Source organism: Pan paniscus, chromosome X, assembly GCF_029289425.2.
Source record: "Pan paniscus chromosome X, NHGRI_mPanPan1-v2.0_pri, whole genome shotgun sequence".
NCBI lineage: Eukaryota > Metazoa > Chordata > Mammalia > Primates > Hominidae > Pan > Pan paniscus.
This window is the reverse complement of record NC_073272.2, coordinates 153092584-153102348: the sequence shown is the minus strand read 5'-3', so window position 1 is coordinate 153102348 and position 9765 is coordinate 153092584. Positions and strand designations below refer to the sequence as shown.

Below are 9765 nucleotides of genomic sequence, written 5' to 3'. Positions count from 1 at the left end.
CCCAGACCTCCTTGTCTCCAGTTTTCCAGTCCTTTCCTTTTTAGACCTTTGGCTAGTCCATTGGCCACTGCTCAGAAATCTGTGCATATTCCCACCCTGGGCCACTTCTTCCACACAAAGTGGATGATAAGGTGCACACCTTAAAGCTCCACCCATCAGGAAGATCTTCCCTCCCCACTGTCTTTCAGGGCCGTCCCTAGGTGGGTGTGGCTGGAATATAGCTGCTGTCCATTTCAGAGACTGAGCCAAACCATTCATAAGCAATATTCAGGCCTTTTCCTCCTCCTTCATCTAGCCACATGAGATCGCACAGCCATAGGTGTGAGCTAAGGGAGGGGCACTGGTGTAACTGTGATGGGTCACACAGGTATCTTGGCTGCTACTTCCATAGCTCACTCACACTTCTGTTCCTGACTAGATGAACTATTTCCATCGTGCAATGGATTGCTGGAGGGTCATCTGACTTTTCACTTTGTGGTCTGACAGACCCAGCTTATAAGGAGAAATTCCAGCTTATAAGTGACACACAGTCACTTGGTGTCCCACGGTCAAGCGTTGTCTCTGCAAGGGCCCAGAAGCACACCAGAAGCTGTTTTCTAAAAAGGTGTATGATTCTCTGATGCAGGTGGCATGGCCCTGCTCCAGAACCCTAGGGGCCTGTGTGGCAATCCTCCCATGGGGACTGGCCTTAAACCCTACCCTGCCTCCATTCTTACCACTGACACCTCTGACACTGCAGGGTCTGTCAGATGTGACGGTTCAAGAGTTGCACTGCAGCCTGGACCTGCTGCAGATCCCTTTCCTGCTCCCAGCCTCTCTCAAATCTCCCAGCCTTCTGTGTCAACCAGTGTGTAAACCGTAGAAGTTATCTTATGGGTGGAATGTTTTCTCCCCAAAACCCAAAGAGGTCCACCAGGTGCACTACTTTCTTTGTGGTGGAGGATTCAAGAGGCAGTAATTTGTCTTTTCCTTTGGAGGGGACATCCTGGCACGCCTCCGAACACTGGACCCCTAAAAACTTCATTGATGTAGCAGATCTCTGAATCCGCATAGGGCTTATTGCCCACCCTCTGGAGTGCACGTGTCTCACCAAGGCCTCCCAGTGTGTAGGCTGCCTCTTACTTGTCCTGTCCAATCAGAATGATGATGTCAGTGTAACAGATCCATGTGCCATTCTATGCACTGTCTAGATGATCCACATCTCTTTGAACTATATTATGCCAGAGGATAGGTATAACACAGGGCAGAAGCGTTAACATGGTCTTGAGACAAATTGTAAATAAACATTTTTGTTTGTCCACGTGATCGTGAAATGCTTCTGTGTCAGTCCATTTTCCATTGCTTATAATCGAACACTTGAAACTGGGTAATTATAAACAAAAAAACAGGTCTTACAGTTATGGAGGCTGAGAAGTCCAAGGTAAAGGGGCAGCATCTGGTGAGGGCCTTCTTGATGGTGGGGACTCTCTGAAGAGTCCTGAGGTGCCACAACACATCACATGATGAGATGGCTGCGTGTGCTCCGGTCTCTCTGTCTCTCTTCTTCTTCCTATAAAGCCACCAGTATCACTCCCATGATAACCCATTAATCCATTAACCCATTAATCAATGATTGCACTAATCTACTCATGAGGGCCTTGCCAATGAGTAAGGGAGTAAGGTAAGGGATTTAGTGGCCCAATACCAGAAAGGAGCAGTGTGTTTTTAGAAGGCATTCTCCGAAATCCTGCCTGGCTGAGAAGGGGAAGACTTGGCATTTTGGGGACAATTCAAAAGTAGAATGAATACTTTTTGTTAGTTTTAAAACAAGTGAAAAAAAAACCCGATGACTTAGGAACTTCATCTGCTTCCCTTACACTTGAAAAGTGTAAGGCTTAAAGCCACACCTCTCAATACTGTCACACTGGGGATTAAATTTCAACATAGTGAGGCAGAAATTTAAAAATAAATATGCATTCATTCACTCCAAAAAAAAAAGTAACAGGCAATGCAAGGGTTAAAAAGAAAAAAAAAGGTTTTCCTCTGCCTAGCAAGCTAACTTCAAAGACAGTTATAAGATAACGCTGTTTAAGGAGCCAAGGCCAAAGGAATGGGCTCCAGACACCCCTCCCCTCCAAAACAAGGTTAAAGGAAAAAAAAGAGAGAAACACAAATTCCTTTACTGTTACTCCTTTCCCTGGCTTCTTAAGCATACCTATGTTTTACAAATATCTGTATTTAGCCAGTTCTTATTTTTCTTTCAACGCAGCTACAAGGCCACTGGCTATGCAAGGCCACAAGTTATGCTATGCTATAAATTATATAACCTATCATATAATTAGCTACTTTTATTTTACTTTTGTAAATCCACTTATAAAAACCCTGCTCTGTCTTTGTTTAATGCTCAGCTTCTTGAATACAAATCCACTAAGCTGGTGTGTAGCTAAAATAAACAATCCTCCTGTTCTCCATATTGGTCTCTCCAGTCCTCAATTTCCCACAACAATAGGTTTAGGAGGGGACAAACATTCAAACCACAGCAGCTTCTTATCCTCTTTCCTTGACCAGCTGAAATGGAAAGGAATGCCTTCATCAAACCAATGGCCACATACTATGCACCTAAGGCCTTATAAATCTATTTGAGCAATGATACTGTGTCTGGTACACACCATCTGCAACTGGGATTACTACTTGATAAAGCATGAGGTAGTGTACACTCATTCTCCAGAATTCATCCAATTTCTACAGGGGACAGAACTGGCGGATAAAATGGAGATATGATGGGGACCACCATACCTGTTAATACATCCTAGAGGTCTTTAAAGTGGCTCTAACCTCCATTATGCCTCCTGCAAAATTGTTTTTAAGGTCACCTTCAGAGGCAGATAGATCCCCACTCAAAAATCGGCTAGGATGTTAAGACTGATGACACCACATACACACCAAGAGGACAAGAAAAGTTTCACTACTTATGTAATTGAGGGTTTTCAGGAGAGGGGAGCAGTCATCTCCAGCAATTCCAAAATGGCTTCTGGAAGCAAAGGAAGGAGAGTGGCCTAGGTTTTCACTGAGGTTAGAAGTGGGGGGCCAAGATGAGAATTCCCACATGGAGACAGGAAATTGCATGGTTTGAATTTCCTTCATGCAGCAAAGAAGGGAGCATGCAGGCTTTTTTGCCAACTTGCTCGGAGGTAAGTTACAATGGAAAAAGGAAAGGTCAGTTTCTAGGGAGAATAAAGACTGAGGCAGGTGCTTCTCCAAGCACTGCTGCTGCTCTGGGAAAGGGAGGATCTTAGTTACTTGAAAGTTAAACTTTAAAGTGGCCTGTGCTCTGCCTGGCCTTCAGTCAGGAAGGGGTTATATGCTAGAAGGAATATAAAGTACGGCCAAAAGACAAAACCACTGTGAAAAGAGATGACATTGGGCTTTCTCAGGTGCTTGGAACCCATGCCAGCACAGAAATTGCTTGACTTCGTATAAGCAGACCAGGAAGATACTGTGGACATAGACCAGACTGGGCAACAGAGCAAGACTGTGTCAAAAAAAAAAAAAATGACAACGGGAAAGTCACGACTGTGCTGTCACTCCCTGTGTAATAATTGAGCTTTCGTTGAATGATACTGAGGGCCTGTCCAGGCAGGAGTAAGAATGTTAGATTTCCAAATATACTGTTTGGGGTGCCATCACAAGCATCAAGGAGGCAGGAGAAGGTATACCATACTGGACAGTTTAGGAGACATTTTGAGTATCAAAATGCATCAGCCCCCCATCCTTCACCTTTGGACTCATGCCAGAGCAACAGAGCCAGCAGGCTTGCTAACTGTTGACAGAAGGAGCACATCACAAACTGGAAGCGGTAGAGTGTAATGAAAGCAGCACAGGTCCCAGAATTAAGAAGTCTGGTTCTGCAATTTTGTAACCAGAGCAATTCCCACCAATCTCTTGTCCTTGGTTTCTACCTTTAAACAAAGAGAGACTTCATGATCTCTGGGGCTAGGGAAAGTAAGGCTCCACTGCCCTGCAGGATGTCAGGATGACGCCACCCCCATGGCGCTCCCTCATCAAACTCCTAGGGAACAAAGTCCCTCCTCACTGAGCCCCACAGACGAGCCCCGGTCAGCCCGAGAGCCCAGCATGGTTGGAGGGTCCAGCTGCCCTCTCTGTCTGCACGTCCACACCCCCTTCCCCTGGACAGCCCTGACGACCGGTGTCTGGTGTCCCAGAGGCCATGGCCGCCAGGGCTCCCTGCGAAACAAGCTCAGGCCACAGGAGCCCCGTTCGGCCCCCGCGGGACCGCGCTCCCTCCCGCCGGCGACGGTCCACGCGCGGTCACCCCAAGGCCACTCTGGCCACGGCTGCAGACCTTGAGCGTGGGAAAGGGCAGACAGCTCCTCGGGCCCATTCGTGATCCTCGGGCGTCCTCTGGCGGCCAGAGTGGGCGTGACCTCAGGAGAATCCCCGCCGAGGCCGAACTCGCCCCGATGGCCGTTTCGCTTTGTGGACGGTCGCATTTTCCCAGCGGGCACTGCGACCGACTGTGACTGTGGTTCCGGGTATGGTGGTGCACGCCTGTGGTCCCAGCTAGTCGGGAGGCTGAGGCGGGAGAATCGCTTGAGCCCAGGAGGTCTGGGTTGCAGTGAGCTATGACAGCGCCACTACACTCCACCCTGGGCAACAGAGCGAGACCATTTCTCAAAAAGAATAAAATGCCAACCGGAAATATACGACCGTGCTGTCGCGGCTGCAGGAAATGGCGGCGTGCCCAGGCGCACTCATGACGGCTGCGTGCTCGTCAAGATGCACAGGCGCGCACGCGTAGCGTACACTGGTGAAAGTTGCGCATTTGGACAGGCGACACGTCCTGCGCCCGCTACCCAGACTCTGGGGAAGGCAAGGGGTGCCGCTCTGTTCTACTCCTTTTCCTTATCCATCTCTTCTGTCTTTCCAAAGAGATGGTGAAAGCTCTAGCACTGTAGTCCACACACAGGATAAACATGAGGAACTGAGGAACAGTTAAAAAGATGTCTATGCTAGAGCTTCAACCCAGGCCTCCGCCCCAGCCTGCTGTCCCCTGCCTGCCCTTCCACGTCTTATGCACTTCGTTCTGGGAGCCTCCATGCATGCCCTGGGGAGCAAGCCACACATTGCCCTCGCACGGCAGTGTTCCGTCAACTGGCACCATCCAGCATGTTCAGCTTGGTTTCTTTCCTCATCCCCATAAGCCACTGACTCTGGGTTGGAACCACCATCGCAGTTAGGTCATTCTCTACAATCGCTGGCCTACTATGCCCTGACCATATCCCAGTGAGCACAATAGGGTCAGAATTCCAGGCCACTGTTGTCCCCCAACTTCCATTTTATCCCAAAGAGACCTTTCCCACTAGTTTCCCACAGCAGAGGCGAGACCGGCTGGAAAATGGAATGAAATTTATTGAAGAGAAACGTGTACTGAAATCACTGAAAAGAAGGGAACCACAACACAGAGAGAAACTGCAAACAGCCACTACAGGACACAGGTCCTAGGATCCCTCCTCCTGGGGTTCCTGGCAAGGCGCCTCGTCTACCCCCGTCCTGCTGCCGACCCCACTGCCACCTCCCTCCTTCCCGAGGGCCCCAGGGCCCGCCTCTTGCCAGGACGGTGGACTCTGGCAGTGTCCACCGGCTTCAGGGAGCCCCCTCCCGAGCCCATCTGCTGGGCCAGGGCCCTGCCGTATAGTCATCACAGACAGTCACAGGACACCAGTAAACACAGCAGGGAACAGCCCACCAGGTCGAGGAAACAGTCACAAGTAACAACAGGGGTGGAACGCCAAAGCATAAAGCTCTCCTGGGAGCCTCAGGCAGGGCAGCCCCACTCCGTCCCGGGTCCGGCTCTTCCTCCCACAGTCATGGTTACCATCGTGGTCACAGGGTGAGCATTGGCCGTGCCCTGGTTCCTCCTTCCCGCCATCTCCTGGGTCTGTGCTGGGGGCCTCTGGGGAGGAGCAGCTCAGAGAAGAACACACACAGCTCCACGAGAACAAGCAGCCGCTGGCCTAGATCTACACCAGGAAAGCAGAGGTGGTGTTTAAGATGCAGGACAGACAGCAGTGAGCAGAACCTGGGCTCACAGGAAGCTCACAGCACATGCCCCGGGCCTAGTGGCGGCCGCCCGGGTGGGTGCACAACACACAACTTTGCACAGGAACGACAGCTAGCAGTGGGTGGGCGTCTGCTGGGCACGTGGGTCACTACGGGGCCTACACAGGTGAGGGTGGGCTTCCCAGAACAGGGGGCAGCCTGCCCCGGGGACGGCAAGTGGGGCGACCCTCTTGGGAGACCCAGGCAGCTGGCACCCTTGAGAGGACCTCTTTCCCCTGTCTCTCCCAACCCAGGACAAGGGGTGGGGGAGAGACATCTTCAGGTGCCCCCACCCAGGTCGCAGCTGGCCACTCAGGGCTCCCTCCTGGCCAGCCCCCCAGAGACGGCAGGGTTTGGGGCTGGGGCTGGGTGCAGCACTGGGTGCAAAGCCGGGGTGCCTCCCCCAACCCCATTTGGTATCAACGTGGTCATCTGGGTCACCGGGAAGGGCTGATGGTGGTGGCCAGGGCCCTTTGGAGGGAGGTGGGGGGCCCCGATACTGATGTGGGATGAGGGACCAGCCCTGGCCTGGCCTCCCCACTGCCTCCAGGAGGCTGCGGCCTGAGAGGAGAGGAGGCCCTGGGGCCCTCTGAGCCTATTTGCGTGGGGAGGATTTGGGCTGACCAACCTTCCTGGCCCCATCCTCATTTTCCAACTCCTCCAGTATGAACATAAGCCCCCCTTGGGTCGGGGGGCTCCTCAGCCTCCTGGCCTCCTGCCTGGACAAGACCCTCTGGCTCCTTCGAGGCCTGCAGGGGCATTTTCACCTTACCTAGTGGCAGGGGTGCCCCTGGCAGCCTCTTTGGTGGCAGGAGCAGTCTCAGCAGCATTTTCCACGCCAGGGTCAGCCTGGCTGGCGTCTTCCTGGGCTGAGGAGGCCTGAGCAGCATCTCCACAGGCAGGAGCTGCCTGGGCGGCAACTGGATCTTCACTTTCCACTGCGGCCACTGGCCAGGCCACAACATGCTGGCTCCTCACTGGGGAGGCCGCCCACGCCTCCATCTCCTGGATGAGCTGAAGCAGCCCCAGGAAGTAGGGCGGCCTCCTCTCCAGTGCATCCCCCTCAGGGTATTCTGGAGTGCTTCGCTAGGGCAGGCCTGAGGCTGCACCTACCGCAGTCACAGGTGGTTGGCCAGGGCCGGGCAGACGGCCCCCTTCTCCAGGGCCATCTGCAGCAGGCCTTCCAGGCATACCAGGAAGGCAAAGGGCCCCTGCGTTCAGGTCAGGAACTTCAGCCTGGAAGTCATTCGAGGGTCCCGGTTTCCAAACGCCTGCCCCAGCACCGCCGCCCAGCAGTCCAGCAGTGCCTGGCAGTCCAGTGCCGCCAAGTTGGGATCTTCCTCTAGGAGGCCGCTCACGACGTCCAGGGCTGGGCCACCCAAGCTCTCCAGCAGCCACCTCTTCCTCTCCCTTTCCGACGCATGGTACCACAGCTGCAGCATATCCTTGGCGTGCTCCATCCAGCTCTCAAAGGACTCTTCCTTGCAGCCTGGCTGCTCCCTCCCTGAAAAGGGTCTCAGTTCCTGTTAGGTCCTGTTTTCCAGCACAGCCTGCAGGGTGCAGCGCCGAGGCTGGACCCAGGCTCTTGTTACATTTGTCCCTCTTGCCTCACCCACAGCTCCTGCCTCACCCACAGCTCCTGCCTCACCCGCAGCTCCTGCCTCACCCACAGCTCCTGCCTCACCCACAGCTCCTGCCTCACCTGCAGGTCCTGTATCACCTGCGGCTCCCTCATCTGACTCTCTTGCCTCTTCTGCAACTCTCAACTCATCTCCAGCTCCTCCCTCACCTGCACCTTCTGCCTCACTTGCAGATCCTCCCTCACCTGTGGCTTCTGCCTCACCCTTACCCACAGCTCGTTTCACCTATGGCTCCTGCTGCACCTGTAGCTCCTCCATCACCTGCCTCTTCTTCCTCACCTGCAGCTCCTGCCTCACCTGCAGATCTTTCCTCATTCACACCTCCTGCCTCACCTACAGATCCTGCCTCACCTGCAGCTCCTGTCTCACCTGCACCTCTGGCCACTGCTTGCCCCTGGGGCTGTGCAGGGAAACTGGGTGTATCCTGAAACTCAGCATCAAGGGCCTGGGGCAGGGAGATCACTTTCCAGGGTCCCCCTTTGCCTGCTATTTGGCGGGGAATCAAGCTTTGGTTTAAACCCTCAGCGAATTCCACCAAGGCTGCCCTGGCCCCGAGCTCCTTTCTGAAGACCTTGATGAGCACTCGGTACCTGCCCAGGGGCGACAGGGCAGCCCACACGGCCTCCTGGAACTCATGTTCCTCGAAGTCGTCAGGGATATCCAGGATGAGCAGAGAGCACTCTGCGTTCACACCCATCCTCCTGCACCAGTCCCGAAGCATCGCCAGAGCCATCGCAGAGGACTTGAGGGAGGGAGCCTGATCAGACAGGAATGTGTGCTGACTGTTGCAGTCTCTGACGCAGCCTGTGAGTGCAAAGGAGAGAGAGGGACGTTGCTGCCAGTCAGCCCACCCCCACCGCACAGCCAGAGACCAGCCACTCCCAAATGCAGGGCCTGAAGCATCTCCCCTGCCCAGTGTCACAGCCCATGCTCCCCCACCCCTACTGCTGCAGCTCAGAGTCCTTCACTGCACCCCCCACCTCCACAGCAGGAAGCGCCTCTTTCACCTGGTGAACAGCCCCTGATCACAAAACTTACAGCTGGAGCCCCTCCAACCATCATGTGCAACCCTGCAGCTGGATGTGCCCACCTCCTCTTTTTCCCAGCACTTGACCAGGAGCCCTCTCCCTAATCCCATCCTCCCTGCAACCTGGCAACCCCCTCCCACGCCTCCCACATCAGCAGCCAGGAGTCCCCTTCCCCCACAGCCAGAGCCCCTCTCTCTCCCATCGCCCCCTTCTGTAGCCAGAGGTGCCCTGCAGCCAGGAGCTCACCCCACCCAGACTCCTGCAGCAAGGAGACCCTCCTCCCCTCTCCTCGGGCTCCAGACCAGGACCCGCTGTCGCACCTACTGCCTGGGGGGACAGCGATCTGGCTCCTGCCCAGTGTGCCCTCAGCCACTCTGGGGTCCCGCTGGTGCCTGCTCACTGTCTGCAGACACTGCAACCACCCACGGGGAAATGCCACCTTCAGGCTGTGGAGCCCACTCTGGAGGCCGCCTTGAGACCCTGGAATGGGAAGGTGGAAGATCGCGCCCCAGCAGCCCATCTGGGACTGCACAGGGCAGGGATATCTCAGGCCAGCTGTACTAAGGGCACGTGGGCTTCCAACTTCTCCCAGAAGCCTCAGATAGATGAGGGAGAAAAATCTCAGAGTCTCTGTGGGAGGCAAATAGCTAAACAGGGGGAGGCATCCGTGTTGCCCTGGGATCGGGACCTGCACGGTAAGGGCTTGATGTGCCAAGGCTTTGAGCCTCCAGGGGCAAGAGGCCCAACCATTGACCCTCTACCATCAAAATGGCCTAGTGGAAGTGTTGAGAGAGAAAGGGGATTGGAAACTGGCAGAGAGGAAGCTCATGCTTAGGGGCAGCGTCTGGAAGCTGGGAGTTGGTGGACAGCCAGGTACTAGGACTCCAGACTAGGTCCCCCAGATCACTACATTCACAGGCCTACCTCCTCATTCCAGGAATCTCCACAACAGGAAGAGGCTAGCTGTTCCTGACTCAAGAGCCTCATCATAGTTCTTA

General features: G+C 54.4%; 1 pseudogene; it reads right to left on the bottom strand.

Annotated features, from left to right (window-relative positions):
• Positions 1-6694: 6694 nt before the first annotated feature.
• Positions 6695-8500, bottom strand: LOC112438209 (paraneoplastic antigen Ma6E-like; annotated as a pseudogene).
• Between the last annotated feature and the right edge of the window lie 1265 nt (positions 8501-9765).